We start from the raw sequence: 21,830 nt of genomic DNA, 5'->3' as shown, positions 1-21,830 counted from the left end.
AAATCAAAACTATGTCGTTTTAGACCGGTTTTCGACCCATATGGTCGGGCCGGGCGCTCGAGAGGCGTGGGTCGGGTTGACTCGATCCTGAAAATTATTTAAATAAACAAAATTCAGTAATAATAAGAAAAATAAAAAATAAAAAATTCATTTAAAAAATTGGAAAAATCATAAAAAAAATTGTAAATATCGAGAAAATTCCAAAAAAAATTAAAAAAAAAGAAGAGGAAATGGCCACAATCAACTGCCCACGACTTATTTTGGGTGTTTTGATCCCCAAGCTTTACATAAAATGACGATTAGCCTTTTTGGCGAATTGTCTCCGAAAAAATTTAGAAAAAATTCCTAAAAAATCCCTAAAAATAGAAAATGGGCACGATCAACCGGCCATGGACTATTTAAGGGTAATTCGACTCCCGAGCCTTTGAAAAATGATGATTTTTCCCTCCCGGCAAATCGTCCCTAAATCTTTCCCAAATCCTCCATGAGCTCTAATCACCCATTCCCTAAGCCTTTAGGGCTATATTAGGGGATTCTTGATTGGAATTTTTGCGCTTGATTTCTGTAATTGATTGCGCATTTATTTTATTTGACTGTGATTGATAGAATTAGTCTTCCAATCTGCATGAAAATCTCCGATCCAACTCACTCCACCCAAAAATCGCGCTTGCATGAAATCTTAGTTAAGAAGATCACTCCCATTAGGTACCGAAAGGGCGTCGGTAATGACACCGGTGTAATCAAATCCCCGAACCCAAATTTTTGGTTCCGTAGAACTGAACGATCTCTCTCAATCATTTAGTGAGGTTTCCGGTCCACCTTCCCGGAAGGACCGGTGGCAACTCCAAATCTATGCACACGTCACACATGCCACCATGACCACACCAAGGTCGAATTCGATCAACCATTATCATCGAAAAACTCAAAAAAGAGATTTACCCCTATCACGATTTGGTATGGGCAATGGGAGGGCTCACACCGAGAAAAGCCCTAGTCCTCCTCAATGAGGGGGTCAAAGGCCCGATCGGTAATCCATTAGCTCTCATCGGAGCGAGGTCCAAAAAGGGGGTAACGACACATAGAAAGAAAAAAAGAAAAAAAAAAGGAAACAACTACATTTTTAGCATATATTTAATAACACCGTTGGTACCACCAGGTGCCACTAACCGGATCCCTCAATCCCCAAATAGTACAACTATCTCTTGTAGACACTAAAAGTTGTATTATCGATAGTTGAAAAACTTAGTCTATAAAGACAATTTAGTCGGAACTGTGAAATCCGAAATTTTAGCGCCTATTTAAGTGTCGAGACGGGCGAGCTACGATTGGAGTCACAAGTGCTGGGAATAGAGTTAACTCACCAATTGTGGGAGACATTGCCTACAAGCGAGTCATGATCGATCCTATTGTTCGGATGAATAATTGCTACGAGCGATCATAACTTGGTATTGTCCAATGGCAAGCATTTCTGATACACAAATAAATCGATCTTGAATTCAACTATGGAAATCTATCCTAAGAACCTCGCACCCAGACACGTACCAGCCGCAGACTAATCACCCTCGATTGTGCAATAGACGTGTAGGATTACGAGCCACGGGCCGATCATCCTCTGTTGTGTTCCGATTAGACGTTTAGTTCGGGAATGGGTGATTCTGACCCTAAATCAAACTTGAGATAAAAATGATCGTTTCCGGTGATAACATGGCACATTATGCGACATGCCTATCCGTGCCACATGGTTCATTCAACCATGTGCAATGGCGTCCTAGCCATGCTTGATGGCGGCTCACACATGCCTCCGGCACGGTTCGATTGAGGGATGACCGTAAATAATTAATCGGAAGCTCGATCCCACTCTCGACATAATAAATACTTACTAATCTCAAAAGAATTGAAAAGACTAATCCTTAGGCGACACATGGCACCGTAGCTTCATGATACCTCGCGAGCACAAACTTGAGAAAAGATATAGGAAATCTTTGAGTCAAAAGTTTGAAAAGTCAAAGCTCATCTTTTAAGGAAGATTTTTTTTATAATCTTTGACTTGGTCAAAGCTTTGAAAAGTCAAACACAGATTTCAATGAAGATTTTTCTAGAATATAATAATTATTTTGACCAAGTCAAAGCATGCATTTCTAAGTAAAATATGAATCCCTAGATGATAAGAACAAACATGAATCCCTAGATCAAGCACGTATTCCTAAAAAGGTTATTTTGAAACGTCAATGCATAATTTCCGTGGTAGATTTTTATCTAATAAAAAAAATATATTCTGAAAAACTATAGAATGTTTTCGCATGTTAATAGAATGCACAAATTACCATTAGCTATAAATTAAATAATTCAGCAATTCCGGGAATAGAAATAATTAGAAAAATGGCTCTATAAATTATTGAATTAATATTAAAATAATTACTAGAGGCAACTAATGACCACCGACCTTAGTATAGGTCGGACCCAATGGCACCAATATAAAGGCCAATTTAAATAGCCAATTTTCCATTATAGTGAAGTAAAACACTAAGTAAAAATCTAGGAAATGCACATAAAAATAATAAATGAATAAAATAGAATATTCTAGAATGGTCACCTCATTAGGCTTGTGGCACATGAAGATAGAGCTAGGTTCTTTGATAAATACGTGTACATTATAGCTTCATAGACTAGGTGAATATCATAAATAATTGGGCTGCATGAACCAATGAAATGTGGCCTAATATTAGCCTCGTAAACTATAAAGATTATGTGAAAAATGAATAAAGTAAGAAAGTGACACATGTAAAGGTGCTACTTGGTGGATAAGTCAAGAATTAAAATAAATCATAATAAATTAGAAAATTAAGGCTATAAATAGGTAAGGGACCCCATTTGGTTTCCCACCATTTTTGCCCCCTCTCTCTCTCTCTCTCTCTCTCTCTCTCTCTCTCTCTCTCTCATTTGGCCACCGCTATCTCATTCTACTCTTATCAATTCTCCTCACTAACTTCACTATAATAACCGACAACCCTCTACAAAGAAACGCACGTGTAGTTCGGCTATTGCCCATCGTTATCAATCGCCATCTCATTAATAAGTTCTTGCTAACTAGATATGTAAATGAATTTCTAAACTCATGCTAGGGTGAAGGCTGTGTCGACTTATGTATTTTGCATGAATGAATTTTGGTTTGCATGCTCTTTTCATACGATGGTCAAGGAATAAGTGGTATACGATGACGAGAGTCTCGTGGGAGCTACCTCTAAAACCTTAGACTAATGATATTATATGACATGATATGATATGGTCATTCATGGGCAAATGTAGGGAAAAGTACACTAAAAGTATCATAACTTTTGTACCGCGTTCACTTGAGTGTCATAACTTTCAAAACATTCACTTAAATGTCATAACTTTCAAAAATCATTCACTTGAGTGCCATGTTGACATGGATGTCGGAAAAGTTGACGTGGCAGCCGTAAAGTTGACATGGCTTGCCGAAAAGGCGACGTGGCTCGCCGGAAAGATGACGTGGCATGCTGGAAAGCTGATGTGGCCTGCTGGAAAAGTTGCTGTAGCACTCAAGTGAACGATTTTAATCTGTCATATCACGCCGGAAAAGTTGCTGTAGCACTCAAGTGAACGATTTTAATCCGACGTGGTACTCAAGTGAACGATTTTTGAAGGTTATGGCACCTAAGTAAACGTTTTGAAAGTTATGGCACTCAAGTGAACGCCGTACACAAGTTATGGCACTCATGGTGTACTTATCCCGTGGTTGTGTGCATCTTGACTATGAGAATTTGGTATGGGACAAATCGATTAGAACGACGGAAGTACATAATCGAGTCATGTTGGAGTTGCCCTACGGGATACCTTGGTATATTCAATGTGCACACCAAGATGCCTCGTTCGAGAAAAGAACGGGTGGGCCCATGAAAAGCATGGGACGTACATGAAATGATAGAAAATTGCATGCTTACCTACAAAAGAGTTACATAACCGAATGATTTGGATATGGTCTTGAATGATCGATGTTTATTTATTTATTGCTTGATTCTTAAGTTTGACTATTAGCTAACTTCCGATCGCGGATTTAGATTTTCATTTACCGAGAAGTTATTCTCACACCTTTACCTTTCAGATTTGTAGGTATATCGACTAATCTTCCGACTCATTTTGGCCCGGTCATGTCCGTTGAAATTACACATACCGATGTTGTAGATGTCAAGGAAGGAATTACTTATCGCCATTACCTTACTACTGTATTTGTGGAGGAGGAAGTCGGTTATTGGGTACCTCACCGATTTGTGGCGTGATACTAGCTTGATGGAAGTGAGCTCATAGGGCTATTGCGGGAATTCAATGGTCCGCCAGGCTTCAATGAAGGTGGATGGCCTAGAAGTGCTTGAGGAAGTTTGGAGAAAATGCTACTTTTTGGATAACGATAGATGTACTATGAAGGGCAAGCTTTTGGAAAAGTATACGCCACTAGAGGAGCTAAGCATACCCTTGCCCTTTTACCGTAAACATATATGATGTATATAGAAGCATAAAATTTGTAGAGCGATGTAAATGACATAAAGACTATGTTAATGATATAACATGAATGTTTATGTGTTATTATGAATATACTCACTTATGTAAAAGTAAGTATCATGAATGGATTGTGTGAAATAAGAAAATTAAAAAAGATAAGATTTGTGGGGCGAAATGAGGTCGACGTGCTTGGGATGTCATAAGACCTCACCTGCCGACGCCTAGGCCTTAGGGCCAAGACCAGCTCCGGCTACATTTGGAATGAATTCCTCCATTGGATACTGTTGGGGTGGTCAGGTCGGGGACATTACAAGAACAGTCGGCAACTCGAAGACTCGACAATGCGCAACATGAATAACATGGATGAGAGCCTTCATTAAGACTTGAGGAGTTAATCAACAAAGTCATCGACAGTGAGTAATATAACTTCTAGATAGTTATATCTATTGCTTCTAATTTAGGGTTTTTATAACTTCTTGTAGATAAGTATTGTTAAATAACTTTTTGTAAATAAGTGTTGTGAGGAGTAATTTCTCCTAACCACTAATAGGATTAGCAAGTTACTTAGTTATGTGAATTCAAAAGCTATTGTACGTAATTGTCGCTAGTGGGTTATAAATACCCAAACTATACTCTTTGTAAAAATCCCTAAGCAATCAATATTTTTTGCAAATTTATCTTTTATTGTTACTTTCTTGTATTCTACATCAACAACAATGGTTGTTCCTAGGGTTGAGCTGTTAAATTTTCATTTACCTGCCTTTTCAAATTCGACAAAGAACTCTTCACAATCATTATGGATTCACTTATTGATCAATATATTTCACCAATTTCTAGTGAAAAATGAAGAAATTGCAGATTTTTTATGGTGTTGTCGACGGCACCCAACAGCTCAAGCACTCTCTCTCTCTTTGACTACGGAGACTTCGTCTTGGCTACCACCACTCCTCTATGGTTGTCACGGGCTTAGATCAGAGACCTTAATCCGTGGCCATCATGCCCCATGGCAACTAGCCAAGGGGACCAAGGTTGTCCGTAAGGGAGGAGTATGCGATCTAGGTCCCGTGGCCTACTAATTTGTTTGGCCAAGTAGCTACTTAGTCCAAGGAGGTGGAGCCGATGGCTTGTGGTCATACGCTTCAGTAGCTAGTGGCTGGCTTATAGTAGGAGAGTGGACGGCAAGTGGTAGGAGGCCACAACGGTGCAGGGGACGTGGGTGCCTAGGTTAGGGGGCTTGTTGTTGGGTTTGGTAGGTTAGGGTGAAGATGGAAAAAGAAGAGCGATGGTACTTAAATGTACAATTTTGCTAAACTGGATATGCAAATTTGTAGTTTAAAAATTAAATGCTCGTAGATGATCAGGGAGTTAACAATGAAGATTTTTTTATTTATGTACTTTTTTTCCTTTTTCCTCCTTCCTCTGTCGTGACCAACAAGCGACGGTCACAGGCGAGATAGAGCTTGCTGGGCTTAAGGCTTGGCAAGCCTTATCTTTGGTTGGTCACCCGTCTGTCGGCCATTGCCAAGGTCTAACAACTGGCGGAGCAAGAAAATAAGGTATAAAATAAAACATAAAAATAAAAAAAAAATATCTAAATAAGAAATTTGAAAATTTGAAAATTTGAAACATGTAGATAGAGAGAAAAGAGAGAGATTAGTTTCCACAAAAACGATTTTCTCTTTTCAGAAAGAGGAAATAATTTCCCCCCATTTATGACGGAAAATGTTTCCTCAACTCATTTATTTTCCGTGACGTCCCGAAATTTTAACGTCCGTAAGATAAATGGATTCGATAGATTTTAACCATGAATTCCAGCATGGTAAATAATATTGAATTCTTGAGGATTAAGAGACAATAATTAGATGTTGATTTAATTGTTTTGAATGGATATTGGATTATCTAGAGGCGTCGAGTAGAGAAAATCAAGCCGGGATTTTCGAGCGATCAGATTGAAGCGTCGAGACCCTTCGCCCCGAGTTTAGCCCCGACCAAACTCTAGATGTGAAAGTGCCAAAAAGCCCTCGATCATTATTGCCGAAAGATTAATATACCCCCATTACAAAATTACCAAAATGCCCTCAATCGTTTGTGCCAAATGACTAACCCGCCATTTTTTACAAAATTACCAAATTGCCCTTTTGTATTATTCATATAAAATAAAAGTCATTAATGGGATTTGACCCATGGGACCCACCCTATTAATTACCCATCACTTCACCATTAATTTTCCCTCTCTCTCTTCCCCTCACCCTTACCTACGGCCGAATCCCCTATCGCCCTTCCCTTTTCATTTTTCTTGCGACAACACAACCCTCCCATCACCATCTTCCTCCTCAAACCTCCATAGCCACCGCCGCCTCCATACTCCGTCGATCACCCCCAAGTTGTGCCGTCCCTTATTGCTGCTTGGAGCCGCCGCCGTAGCCCCACCGCCCCATGCCACCCGTGACCGCCAACCACCCAAGAGCCATAACCCACCAAACCCCACTGCTCGTTGTCATCGCCCATGCCATGGACCGCCGCACCACCCGCAAGCCCTCCACCCGTGAGCCGACCCGTAGACCACCGTCCACCTAAGCCGTCATTACCCGCCGTGCCAATCGGAGCCACCCCCAGTAGAGCCCCGCGATCCGTAAACCTGAGCCGTAAGGCACGCCACCCGTGATTGCCGTGTGCCATCACTATCGTCGTTGCTCTCACCATTGCCGCCCTACCGTCGTCGCCGGATGATTTGTTTTTGAGTTAACTCCCTAATCTTTGACTAGGCTGTTAATTACGTTTAGAAATAGATTAGTTTAAGTTAATTATGAATTAGTTCACTTTAATGGTGATTGGGTTAATTTAAGCGTGGTTGGGTTAAATTAATTAACCATGGTTAGGTTAAGTTAGCCTTGGTTAAGTTAAGCAACCATAGTTACTTTTAATTAATCATTGTTACTTTTAAATAACCATAGTTACTTTAATTAACTTGGGTTACTTTAAATACTCGTGGTTAGGTTAATTAATTGAGATTGAGTTAACTAATTACGGTTGGAATAATTAATTGTAGTCGGGTAATAATTAAGGTGAGTTAAATAATTATAGTTAGATTAATTAATTAAGGTGGACTTAATTAATTATAGTCGGACTTATTAATTACAGTTAGATTAATTAACCATGGTCGGGATAATTAATTATTAATTAATTAATTATTATGGGATGATGATTTGATGATTGTTATGTACCTTGATTGTATGTATGTATGTGTGTGTATATATATATATATATTGATATGGTAAATAATCACTTATATTGGGATACCAAGTCATCAAAAAATGTATGTCCATGTGATCACGTATGAAATTCCCGATTACATGTTTGAGCATGATCATGTTTACATTGGGCTAAATTCGAATATATGAACCAGCATGATTGTCCGATGTGCTCGTATGGTCACATGATGGATACCTGATATGTCCGTGCCGGCGGGAGTTCATAAGATATGGCTTATTGATTGCACGACAGTCCGTACAGGTGGGAGTTTGGAATAACACGACTAATCGGATATCGGTCACAATAAGTTGCGGACCGATGTTCCTTACAGGAATGCTCGATATGTCTATACCGGTAAGAGCTCGGAATCACATGGATTATCGATTGCCGTGCCCGACGAGTAGGGACAATGCCCGGTCATGCCGAAAGACCGCCAACCTTAGGGTTGTACCGTAGCCAAGTGGTTGTTAATAACCGGAACAAGTGTGATTCATTATGCATGCGAGATTGTATTGGGTGTTACGGTTGAGTGCCTTAGTTTAGGTGTGGTTGAAATGCCATGTTGAGTAATATCCAGTGTATGTGCCAAGACGAGGTAAGTGTGCATGTGGTTGATAGTTGATTGGTTGAGTCAAGTGCCTGTTCATGTAACAGCTAGGGCATTGCGAGAGTCGTACGCTATTGGTCTATTATCGACATTGTCCTATATATTTAGGCCACCTTGAGCAAATCAACACCCTATTAGGACTTAGGGTATTGACTCACGGAGATTTTATATCTCACCCATTGTTGTTAACCATTTTTCAAGACCTTAGTGATGGAGAGCTCGTTTTGAGATGGACGTGGATGTCGGTTCCCTTTTGAGTAATATGGAGTAGAGTTAACCCCCAACTCCGACCTGGTATATTTTGATGGTTGCGAAAAGTGGCCCCGAGATAGGGCTTATGTATATGTACTTCTCAAGGTTAACAGTATATAAATGAAATGATCTTTTGCTGCTGCTATTATTGGTTACTCGTTGATTGTCCCCGTTGGTTTTATTATTGCCTAGGGAAGAAGCACGTTTCACATGTACTTAATCAAAAGACAAAATGAATGGGTCGACAACGTGCCTAGGACATCGCCATTAAATGACTTGAGGCGTTTGGTAGGTTTGTTGCGTGCCCGGGGATCAAGGCTTGACATTTTCCGTGAATGAAATGCCAAAAAATTCAAAATACATTTTCTAGGAAGTTATCTTTCGCGAAGCAAATGGAGCCTAAGTCGCCTTTTTAAGTTTGTAATCCAATAACAAGGAGTGAAGAGAGCTAGAAAATTTGTGACCAAGTTCCACGGTCTTAAGGGTCGTATCTTCGTTTGTCAACGGATTGGACTCTATAAACTTTTTGCAACTCCCTTTCATCAATTGCTTTCTCCTTTCAACAAATTCATTTTGATATTCTTTGTTCTATGCATAAATAATCACTTATAAAACTCTATATTTCACCTTCACTTTCTTCCCAAAATAGAAAAAGGAAAACTACATTGACTACATGCCATGCTAATTGCATCTCTTATGCATTTCTTGAAAATTAAAAATGAGAGAAACAGATATTAAGAAGAGAAAAATGGAGGAAAGTGTTGAAAATATGTTTCGAATTGAAGCTTGAAAAGAAAAGTTTCTTAATTCAAGTATTTTTTTTAATTGATGATTTTCTAATTGGAGAAAATTTTCTATTTTGAATCCAACCTTTGCATCTAAATAAAAAGTGAATGTTCTTGTGAAGGGTATCAAAGAGGATATTCTACTAGTGAATTGCATCCCTAGTGTTTGAAGCCAATTAAATCTTTTAAATAAGATTTGTTAATTCCTTCATGAGATTGAGACATTATTTCGTGAGGAATTGTGGGGCTAAACACTTGTGGATTATTGAATGTAATTAGGGGCTGGAAAATAGTGAGAGTGTTTGAATGACTCGAGTATGGTTATAATCTTCATTGTATTACTTGATCTATAGTAAATTCGTTGCTACTCCTCCCATTAACGTAGATCTCTACGATCGAACTATGTAAATCTAGTGTCCAATTTATTTTCTTATTATGTACATTTTATTGTTCGATCGTTTGCTTTCGCACAATAGAAAGGAAACAAAAGAGGACAACAAAGTGTTCTCTTATTATTTATTGCAAGAAGAAAAGAGAGCCAAAATCTAAGTACATATATTTAGACTTTAGAGATAATAACATAAACGGTCCCCGAACTATGACCTAATGTGTAATGTGGTCCTTGAATTTCAGCCCAATTGGCAACTTTGTCCCAGAACTTTTAATTTGTTTAGTGTGATCCTCGAATTTTTTGTAAATGTTCAAACTAGTCGCTATGCTATGTGAAAATAACCAATGTTATTCCTTGGACAACATTGAACATTTTCATATAATCTAGGGAATAGTTTGAACATATACTAAAAATTCAGTGATCACATTGAACGAATTAAAAATTTGGGAACGACATTATATATTGGGCTGAAGTTCAAGGTCCTCATTGAGTAAATTAAAAGTTCAAAAAATTATATTGCACATTAGGTCATAATATAAGGGCCCTTTATGTCATTTTCTCTATATTTTATTAGGTCATGTAGCGAAGGAGTCGGAGGAAGGAAAAATCTTTGACAAAAATAATTTTAAAAGATGAATTAGTTTCTTGTTTTACCATCAGCAAAATAAGTCAATCAAAAAAACAAAGAAACAATTACATTCGACAATAATTAATGCGTGATTGAACTATACTATTTAATGTAAACATTGTCACTCACTTATGAAAATGTTCTATCTTTTCAGAGACTTAAACTTATAAGGGAGGGCCGAACCTGCAAACTTCGATTTTGGAGTGGAGGGGCTGGGCTTGCCCGCAACCCCATGAGTTCTAATGGTAGTGGGCCTTTGAAACATTTGGGACTCTCCCTTAATTTTCAGATTAGTTTAGATTATCATGACCAAATGTAAATAAAGAAAATGTGAAATTATTTAATTTGAATTATTAAAATTAACATGACTCAAAATAAATAATTGTGGGTGAATGCTAAAATAAAATCGTTATTGGTATCACATCAAAAAATAATTTCTCAAGATAACTATTCTATAATTCTAGTAACCTAACTTCAGGAGTAAAAATCCATTTGGTTAGGCAATTTCATTTTTCTAATTTTGAAGCATTGTTTTGCTTTAGAAGTAGTTTTAGAGTAGGTTGAAAAAGTTAAAAAAAATTTAGTTCTCTGCAGAAGTTGATTTCTAAAACATAAGTGTCGACATGCGCCCTTAGAATGAGAATCATTACTAGGTAAATTGTTTAGAAATATCGAATAATAAAGAAAGAAATCAAATTTCTTATCAATTAAGTAATACTTGGGTCCATTTGAAGCTGGTGAACTTAATGCACCTCGTCAAAATGAGTGCTGATCCAAGCACTAGAAGATCCAACCTTTGTTAGCGAACTAATCCTTACATAAAATAAACATACCTGCGTATTTCTCAATAAAACTTTGCTATCCCATGTATAACTTGCAAAACAAAAAAAAAAAAAATAGATAGGCATTTGGAACAAAACGAATTATATATGTATATAATTGTTTCACACATGATTTTTAATTAGTTTTTCTTTAGAAAAATCTTTAAAAATTCATAAAATTGCAAAATCAACTTTGGGAGCCTTGGCCAAGCCTAAGGAACCAATTTTGAACAAAAAATATTTTTCTATATTTTTTGCATTTTTTTAATATTTTCCGCATATTAGGAAAATACCCAAAATTACAAAAAAATAGTACTTGTGGCCACAAAAATATGAAAAAATGGCCTATATTTTTATTTTAAATCCATTTTCATTTTGGCCTCTTAAAATTGAAAAAATTATATTCGGGATTAACTAATTTAAACTCGAATTGAGCTTCAAAAATACAATTTGAGTTATTTTATTTTTATTTTTCACTTTTCTGAGTTGTGACATGGTTCTCTAATACCTCATTTTGCATCTTGGCCCAATTATACACAGAATTGCTCAATTTTGACAAGAAAGGCATAATTGTACTAAATTTTTTAAATTTAGTCCCTTCTTTTCTCCAAGTGAAATTAACCAATTTTAAGTTAACCCCATTAAAAAATAAACCACTACCAAATAGTTTTTGGGCATTCTGAACACTTTGATGAGGTTAGATTGACACAAATTGATCATTAAGGACCTCAATTGAACAAATTTCATAATTGGGTCAAATTTAAAATTTGGGGTTTAGTGAAAAATTACGCCAATTGGACTCAACCTTGTCATTCCTAGATGAAACACATGTAACAGAATCTGATTATGACGTCAATTTTACAAAATCTGATCATTTATAAGCCTAATTAGACGATTTTGTGGATACCTGAGTCAGTCGGGTCGGACAGATCTGACCCAATGACCCGGATCCCCATCTTCCGCCTCGAGGGCTCATTTCGTGCGCAATTCAGAGGAGAGGAAAAGGGTCTCAAACGGCATCACCAAATGGACACCGGATGACCGAAAGGGCCTAGTCAAAATCTCCTGAAGACTTCCCTCGGCGGTGATAGCATTTGGCACGTGCGTACTTGCAGATGGCGGGTTCATAGAATTACCCCTAGCTCACCAAATATGGGAAGGGAGGCGAGAGAAGCTTCGAAGGGCGTTTTCAGTTAGAGGAGGAATCTTTCTCTGGGGAATTTTTTTTTTTTTTGGTGACAGACGCAACAGATTGAAAAAAAGGCAGAATAGAGAACATTGAGGGAGGTCAAGAACAAATTCAGGAGAGAAAGGAGAGAGAGGGAACGACTTCTTTCCTCCATTGAAGCTCCAAACCCAAGAGCTTCAAGCTTGGGATTCCCGTAGATCCAGTCGGATCTGAGCAACGCCACCACCTCCATTGGCCCCGTCTTGACCCTGGGAGCACACCGAGCCTAGTTAACTCCTCTGAAACACCCGAAATAAGTAAGCTCTATTGTCATCCGCACGAGTTTTTGTTAATGGCATACCTCATTTGCGATGGTTTTTCTTCGTGAAACTTGATTCAAAATGGCCTAGAACTCTCACTGATCTCAAATATGTGTTTGTTTTACATTGTTTGTCACATAAAACTCGAGAAGGCCCGAACCATCCGAACTTCTTTTGAGCTCCATAGCTCGTTTTAAGAATCCTCAAGCTCCTTTGACTGCCAGGTAAGTTTCCTTGCACTCCTTAGATGCTGCTTGCTGATTTGAACGGCTTGTATAAGGCAAGAAAAAGGTTAAGGCGAAGCTTCCCCGGATGGTGGTTTCGGCTGGGGATAGGGTGAGTCGTTTAAACCTATTTTTGCCTTAATTTTAACATATGTTGATAAGGGAGTGATGAGTAGTTGAATGATGTGAAAATCACGAAATTTTGGATAGGTTTCGACGTCGGAATCGAGTTTCCGGCAAGCCGCCGGCGCTGATCGTCTTCTCCAGGGAAAACGCTTACATGGTGCTGATGTGGCAACCACATGGCGGCCACGTTAGTGGGAACCATTTAAAAGAAAAGAATAAAAAAATAAAATCGATCCGACGGTGGATAGCTTACCATATGTCGAGATCGGGCATGTTCAAAATAAAAGATGATTTTTCAAAAATATTTTGATATTTGAAAATTAAAATATATTTTGTGATTGTGTGGCCCAAGTTTGGCTACGCGTCACCATCCTAATCGTTCGTTCAAATTTCGAAAATTCAAAAATCTTTTTTGGAAAATAAAAAATAGCCAGATCGGATGGCCGAGGATTAGCCGTGTCGCTCAATCCCGACTATAGGTCCGATTGGTAGATCGTAGAGCCGTGAATCGGCCACGTGTCTTATTGGTGGCCACGATTCGGAACAGGCTGATTCCGGTTCATGAACCGGTGGTTATGGTTTGTGGCCACCTTTGAATTGGAATCGGAACTGTCGCGACCCTCTCGCGAGAGAGGGCTAATAGGTCGCCCTCCCAACCCGGCTATCATGTGGACCTTCGGACCCGGGTCTCTCCCGAGGCCCATTACCCAAATTGCAATGGAGGATAACGTGGTCGATCTTCAATGCGGTATAGTGACATGTGCTATGTGTGCATGCCAAGGAGTTACCACCAATCGTTTCGTGGAAGGTACGATTGGAAATCCTATCGAATAGTTGGGAGCTTTTATTCGATTTTGTGAGAACTAGAGAAGTGGGATCAAGGACTTCGTTACGCCAACTTTCAGAGTTGACGCCCTTTCGATACCTAAGTTGATTAAATTTTCTAACCTCACGATTTCGGATAGATGATTTGGGGTACGAATTCTAAATCTAGGAGTTCATGCAGATATGAGTGACTACCCTAACAATCACAATCAATTAAAGTAAATGCGCAAATCAAGGAATCCATAACGTGTGGATAAATTGCATCAAATCAGCATAACATTCCTAACATAGCCCCATCGGCTTAGGGAAGAGAGATTCAAAGCACGGGAAGAGGTTAGGAATGATTTGGAAGTGATTCGCCCACGAGGGGCAAAATCGTAATTTTGAAAAATATGGCGACGATTTGCCAAAAAGGGCAAAATTGTCATTCGAAAAGAGATCCAGAGTGAAAAATGTTGAAAATATGATTGACCACCTAAACCGACCCATCTCCTAATTTTCGGTATTTTTTAAATTTTCTAAAACTTTCATGGAATTTTTTGGGACAATTTACCCTTGAGGGGTAAAATCGTCATTTCAAAAGATGGATGAGATTTGAAAACACAAATAGAAGGATTAGTCACCTAACTTGACCCAACCCTAATTTTGACATTTTCGCAAATCTCAAGAATTTTTCAAGAACGATTTGCCCCTAAAGGGTATAATCGTCATTTCAGGAAGATTGGAAGAAGAAATCTCAAAAATAGGATTGGCCAGTTGACTGTGGCCATTTCTCAATTTTTGAGAATTTCTGAAATTTTTTTAGGAATTTTCTACAATTTTTCCTTTTTTTTGGATTTTCTAAGATTTTTCCATTTTTTTTGGATTTTAAAAATCAATTTTCCGAATTTTTTATTATAAAAAAGTTGTCCGGACCGGGTCGGATGAACCCGACCCATGACCCACGGGAGGCAGGTTTGAACCGAATGGGTCCAAGCCAGTCCACACAAAACGACGTCACTTTATTTTTTAGAAAAAAATATCCCCAAAACGACGTAGTTTTGGGGGGTTTCTGAAGCAAATTCCAATTTCCCTCCAAAAATTCGGATTTCAAAGGGATGCATCAGATTTGACCACGTGGCATGATCCGGACCGTCCGATTTAATAATGGATTTTTTATTATAAAAAATGGACGGACGGTCCAGATCGCGAAATGTGGGCAAACTTGGACCACACGATCGCTAAACATTTTTTAATTTTCGAAAATGCCTTTTTATTTTTTGAAAATGATTTTTATTTTGAAAAGAAGAGACTGCGACACGTGGCGGGTGTTCCACCATTGGATCGATCAATTTTTTTTATCACAATTAATAAAAACACTCCTGGATGACATGGCGCCATGTGGCGGATGCATATGCGCCACGTCATCGTTGAATGGTCAACGATGGTTGACCAGTCAACTCTCGGCTGGAGAAGAAGAACAGTGTCATCAGCGACACTATTTCGTCGACAACATTCCAATAGCTTCACCGGAAAACCATCAAAACGAGCCAAAAATCTATGGTTTTTATACCCAAACCTATCTAAACCAACTAATCCGTCATCATAAATCACTATTTTTCCAAGCCAATGCCGCTAGACTCCCTAAACAACCCGCAATAGTACCTAAATTTCCAGAGTTCGGCGAACTCCACTTCCAACATTTTCAGCTGTTCGTTTCACGGTTTTTAGCCTTAACTAACATCACAAAGGAGTTTGAGGACTTACCTAAGCGATTTCTGCCGGTGACGATCGTCCATTGATGTTCATGAATTGCGACTGCGGCGAAGTCCGTACGGAGGTCGATCTCGACGTTTTGTTCATTTCAATGTAGGAAAATGAACAAGGAAAACATAGCGAAGCTTAGAGGTTGTTCTAGATGCTAGTCGAAGTGCGAGATATGTCGGAACAAGTCTAAAAACTCATGGCGAGATTTGAATAGTAAATCCAACAAAAAACAGAGCATGATGAGATCAAGAGGAACGGACCTTCATGGCGGCGATGGCAAAACTTAACGATGATCGGCGGTGGTCCCGGCGTTTCCTTAAACTCGAAAGAAGTGGTTTTACTGCAAGAAAATTTTAAAGATTGAATGTCCCGATTATACGTTGTCAAAGAAAATCACATATAATCGGGCCTGAATGCGGAAACGTAAAGAATCTTTACTTACCTCCAGCCATTGATGAAGACGATTGACAAATCGGAATTCGTGGAGCGATGAACGATCGGCGATGGGTGCTTCTACCCAATGTTGACACACGAATTTTTAGTCGGTTTTCCTTTAGTTTTATTTTCCAAAATTCACTAAAAATTCATAAAAAATCAAAAAATTAAAAAATCAACATTGGAAGCCTTGGCCAAGCTTAAGGAACCAATTTGGAACAAAAAATAATTTTTCATATTTTTCACATTTTTTTAATATTTTCGGAAAATAGGAAAATACTTGAAAAATCATAAAAAAATACTTTTCGAGGTCACAAAAATACAGAAAAATGTCCAATATTTTTATTTTAATTCCCTTTTCATATTGACCTCAAGAAAAATCAAAAATTGAGTTCAATTTTAGGTGTTCCTTCACAACGCCTAAGGTTGAATTTTCCTAAAAAAATACCAATTGAGTCTTTTTATTTGCAATTTTTTGCACATCTTAGGTCTAGACATTCAATTGCAGTCCTTTTGAACTTCAATTTGATCAAATGCACCCTTAATTGCGCAAATTGCACGGATTGCACAAAATTCCCAAATTATTTGCAATTTAGTCCCTCAATTTGCCAATTTTTGAAATTACTTTTAATTGAGGGACTATCATGGTAAAATTGGACTGTCACCCTATGTTTTCACACATCCTGAATCAATTGGCATAGGTCTCAGGGTCCAATTTGATCGAATTGACACTCAATTGAACTTTTCCCCAATTTGCCGATTTAGAAAAATTTGGGGATTTCATATAAATTGATGGGAAATTTTGGGCAAAAACACATTTCTAGACAATATCCAGGCCCCTGAGTCCAATTTTGTGGTTTAATTGTAAAAATTCCCACTCAATTTCGTTTAATTTTGAAAATTGTGAAAATTCCACTGCCTGAACCGGTTCGGACCGGTCTGATCGCCGGTCGGACCGGCCAAACCGGTCCCGAATAGTGTCGTCGTCTTCAACAGAGTTGGGCATTTTGCAGGTTTGCGAGCTGAAATTCAACAACCAAATTGGAGTTCAATTCATACCTAATTGAATCAATTAAGGTGGGGCTTTTGACCTTCGGACCAAGGCACGTCGATTGCCACGGGCGGTCTGGCCAATGGCCGCCGGAGGTGGCAGGAATTGCGGGTCAAAGGTCCGGCGAAGCGAAAAGTCAACATTTTCAAGTTTAAGGCTAATTCACGCTCGTTTGTGGACAATTGAAGGTTAAACGGCTTTGGACGGAACATTAACCAACTCCGTCGCCGTCCGGCGACCTAAAATCACGTGGGGCGCACGTGAGGACAGCTCAGCGGTGCTCGCTCGTGCGCGCGAGATTTTTGAAATCAAGTATAAAAGGCTGGGATGATTCTAGAACAGGGAGAGGCTCATTTTGGCTCGCACGACAACAGAATAGAGAGAGAAAGAGAGAGATTAAGAGAGAGAGAAGCTCCGGCGACGCAATAGTCGGAGTTGCGGACCGAATCTGTGAGGTCTTGGCCCAATCGATTCAGAGCCAATCGGAGCCGGCGATCAAGTTCGGAAGTCCACCGGAGCTGAGGAGAAGCGATCGCAACCGCCAAATCAGCTCGGCGTCTTCAAAACAGGTAAGTTGAACTTCAAACCTTGCTTCTGTGCATCAATGGCATCTTGAGGTTCCGAGTGCGATCTTTGAAATTGCTTGTGTTCGTTTTTGTTACGGAGCATTACGATCATCATCATCGCACCTCTGTTTTGTCATGATTTTGCACAAAAACACATCAATCGAGTCCGTAAAACCAACCTCCATGGCCGTCTACTGTCGAAGCTCGTCCAAGTAATTCTGGACCAAACCAGGTCAATCTGACCTGCGGGTAAGGTTTCTGAACCTCTTTAGAGTGTATCTTGTGAATGAATCAAGCTGTCATGCTCTTTATTATGCGATTGAGTTACGTAATTTTGAATCTGTCCGAGTTCGATTAGTGTGCATTCTGTGGATGATATTGTTCGATTTTTGGACATATTGATCTAGTGTTTCTCACGAGTCTTTTGGCGTTGGTTTGAGGTCATTCCGGTGAGATCTCACCGTTGGATCTCGCCGGAGGAACCTCAGCCGTCCGTTCTGCATCGTCTCGAGGTAGATGATGATGCTGAGGTGTCAAGTCAACTAGTCAACTAGCTTAGGTGTCACCTTGCCATTGGTCCAGCCTAGATCCGAGTCGGCTCGGCCGTTGGCCCGAGCGAGCCGACTCGGATCTGATCCAACGGTCAAGATTAATAGGTAGATTTGATTCTGGACCGTTGGATCGCGTTTTTGTATTTTCGAAAAATTGATATATTAGATTGAAATAAGAAATAGTAGAACGGTGCCGTTTTAGCCAATGCATGCGACGTCGTTTTTGGCTTCAAAGGGAATGAACGGTCAGGATTAGATCATAGGTTCAATCGCGACCGTCCGAGTGTTTAATTCATACGGTGTCGTTTCGGTAAGAATAGGATGAACGGCTGAGATTAGATCTAGGTTAGATCTTGACCGTTCATTCATTAAGGCTATGCGGCGTCGTTTTATACTTGAGCGAGTAGACGGCCCCGATCAAATTTAGAGTAGATCGTGATCGTCCGTCCTTTAATAACCGGAGGCGACGTCGTTTTTGTGTAGAAGGTCGAGACGTCGCCGTTTCTATCTGAGGGAGAGTCGACGGCTGAGATTAAATCTTGAATTGATCTCAGTCGTCCATTCCTTTTCTGTATATTTGAATATTAGGAATTAATATTAGAAAATCAAAAAAATATTACATAAATAGGGGACGTTGTCGTTTTGAGTGATGAGTGGTCTGCGGGCGGTCGGACCGGGTTGATCGGTCGTTGACCGGGTTGACCCGGTCCGGTTCATTAATAAAAAAAATAAAAAAAAATAAAAAAAGAAATTTCCAAAAAAATCCAAAAAATTGCAAAAATACTTAAAAAATTCATAAAAATTCCCAAATTTTCACAAAAAATTTCTAAAAATTCCTAGATCGATTCGGGACTCATAAAGTCTGGATCGAAAATTTTGAGACTTCGAGGGTCGATTAATTTCGATCCGGAAAATTTCCAATATTTTTGAAAAATAAATGAAAATTCCAAAAAAAATAGAAAAAAATTAGAAAAATTCCATAAAATCACAAAAAAGGGGAAATGGCCACATTCAACTGGCCCGATCCCGATTTTGTGGTTTTTCGGTCCCGAACCCCCAAAAATGACCATTCTACCCTTCCGGGCCTTCCGCCCCAAATTTTCACCAAATCACCCGAGCCCGAATTTGATTTTTGTGTGGGGCTGATAGGGCCATTTTAGACATATCAAACCTTGATTGATTGATTTGTTTGCTTGTGATTATTTTGATTGCGCATTTAATTTTCATGATTGTGATTGTTAGGAATAGTAAAATCCCATCCGCATGAAAACCTAGAATTGTTAGGGCCTACCTCACCCGATATTACATCTGTATGAATTCTTAGGTTAGAAAAACAATCAACATCGGTAACCGGAAGGGCGTCAAATATAAAATTTGGCGTAACCAAGTCCCCGGACCCAAAATCTCTGGTTTTCGCGGAACCGAACGGTTTCTCCCGACCGCTCGGTAAGGTTTTCCGATCGTACCTTCCAATAAATCGATCGGTGGCGACTCCAAATTGCATGTACATCTCGCACATGCCACCCGACCACACAAGGTCAATTTCGATATTTGATAAATTTTACCCGACATCGCGATTCGAGTAATGGGTCTTGGGAGAGACCCGCGATCCTTAAAAAATACCCCGCCGACAACCGGGGGTCCTATAAAATTTATAAAAGAGGAGGATCGGCTCGTTAACCTCTTCGCCGGACGGACGGAGGGTCGCGACAGACCGGCGACTCCACCGGGGAAATATAAGAGGACTTAAGCCGATAAAAATGTTGATTGTTTTCTAACCTCGTCTTACACAGATGTTCTTGGAGATGAGGTACGTCCACTAATAAAAAGTGTTAAATGTTGATGCAGATGGGACTTATAAGGGGTGGCGTCTGTGCTAACCATTTTTGATACAGATATGGAGTTTTGGATTGTTTGTTTATTTATGCAAATTTTGAAGCGGTGTTTTGAATATAAATCGTGGTGCATGTCTTGCATATTAGAGGATCACGACACTGCACACACAAGCGCCTAAACCCTAGCCGCGAAATCACCTTTTAGGTCGCCATAGATAGGGATCGGTATGCGAAGCTCTTGTGTTTGATTGCACTCGGGTTGACCATATTTGATCCCGCTCGCTATGCAAGATTGATGGTCCTACCCACTTGTTGTTTGATTGCGCTTGTGGGCGGCCCATCGGTTTGTATAGCGGGAGCCTTTTTAGGTCCATACCTGAGCCTTTTTGATTTCTTTAGAGTTGAACCTCACTTGTCTCATGTGCATGTGAAATGGATGGTTGGTATACCTAAAACCAAAAACCAAAAAAAGAGTAACATCGGTTGGTAAGGCTTTCTACCCTTTTTATTTTGAACTTGTAAATTTAAATTTTGCATATCATGCATTTTCACGACATATCATCACAATTTGTAAGATCGTTTAAGTGATCGGGGTTGAAGGTCAAATTTTCCTTTTTCGATAGATGGCGCCCCGAGGTCGTGTTGATGTACCCGACGTATTCACATGGGAGCGGAGGACCATTCGACGCGAAGACCGAGTACCCGCTACATTCCGAGTTTTCGGATTTGTTCACGGACGAGAGCTCAACGGACGGAACCGCATCCGTAGCGAGAGTTGCGATTATACCCGATGTGGACGCCATTTGGAAATGAAACATGAAAAGGAGAGAATCCGGGAGTTGTACATGAAATTGGCGAAGAAGCCTCGTGCGACCAAAACGGCCCCAAAGCACTCCCCAATTAAGAAGAAGGAAGTCATTACCATATCCTCCGATGATGAAGAAGATGTCAAGCTTCCCGAGATAGTGGAGATTTCACCCGATGAGGATACCATTCCGACTGTCTAGATTAATACGACTTTGGGGCATTTTCTAGGTTTTATTACATTTTGAGTCGATTATGTACCTTTTATTGACATTTATTGTCCGAACGTCTCTAGATATTATCATGTTCTATCTCTTTCGACTTTATTGTATTAGACTTGTAAATTTCTTGAGTTGTCAATTTGTGAGCGACTTTCTACCCCGATTACGCTTAAACGATCCTAATCAAATTACATGCCATCTTTGGGTGAGATTAGGTCCGTAACTACCCTATTTATCTTATTTGGGTCAAGTGGGAGTAGTTGACCCTCATGTTACCAAAAGATGACATGGAATTTGGTTAGCACATTTGCATCACATTTCATGCATATGCATATTAAACTCGTGGTAATTGACTTTAGGATCATCATTTTTTGCATTTTTAGATCATGGGGAATGGAGACATCAAAGTCATCCCAATACCGCGCAAGGAACTCGCTATATGGTGGGATCGCCTCGACATCGTCAACAAAGCCTATATGGAAGGACGTTTGGGACGACTTGTAGATTTGATCAAAGTGGAATACCAACCGGCGCTCATTCAAGCATTAGCCAAGGCATGGGACGCACGCACGATGACATTCAACTTTCGAGGATTAGAGTTGACTCCTACGCTCGAGGAGTATACCGCTATTATTGGGGCCAAATTTGAAGAACGAATAGCTCAACCCCCTTTGGACATGGACTCCACTCGTTCGTTATCGAGT

The sequence above is a fragment of the Rhodamnia argentea genome, chromosome 7 (genome assembly GCF_020921035.1).
Source record: "Rhodamnia argentea isolate NSW1041297 chromosome 7, ASM2092103v1, whole genome shotgun sequence".
NCBI lineage: Eukaryota > Viridiplantae > Streptophyta > Magnoliopsida > Myrtales > Myrtaceae > Rhodamnia > Rhodamnia argentea.
This window is presented reverse-complemented; position numbering follows the sequence as displayed.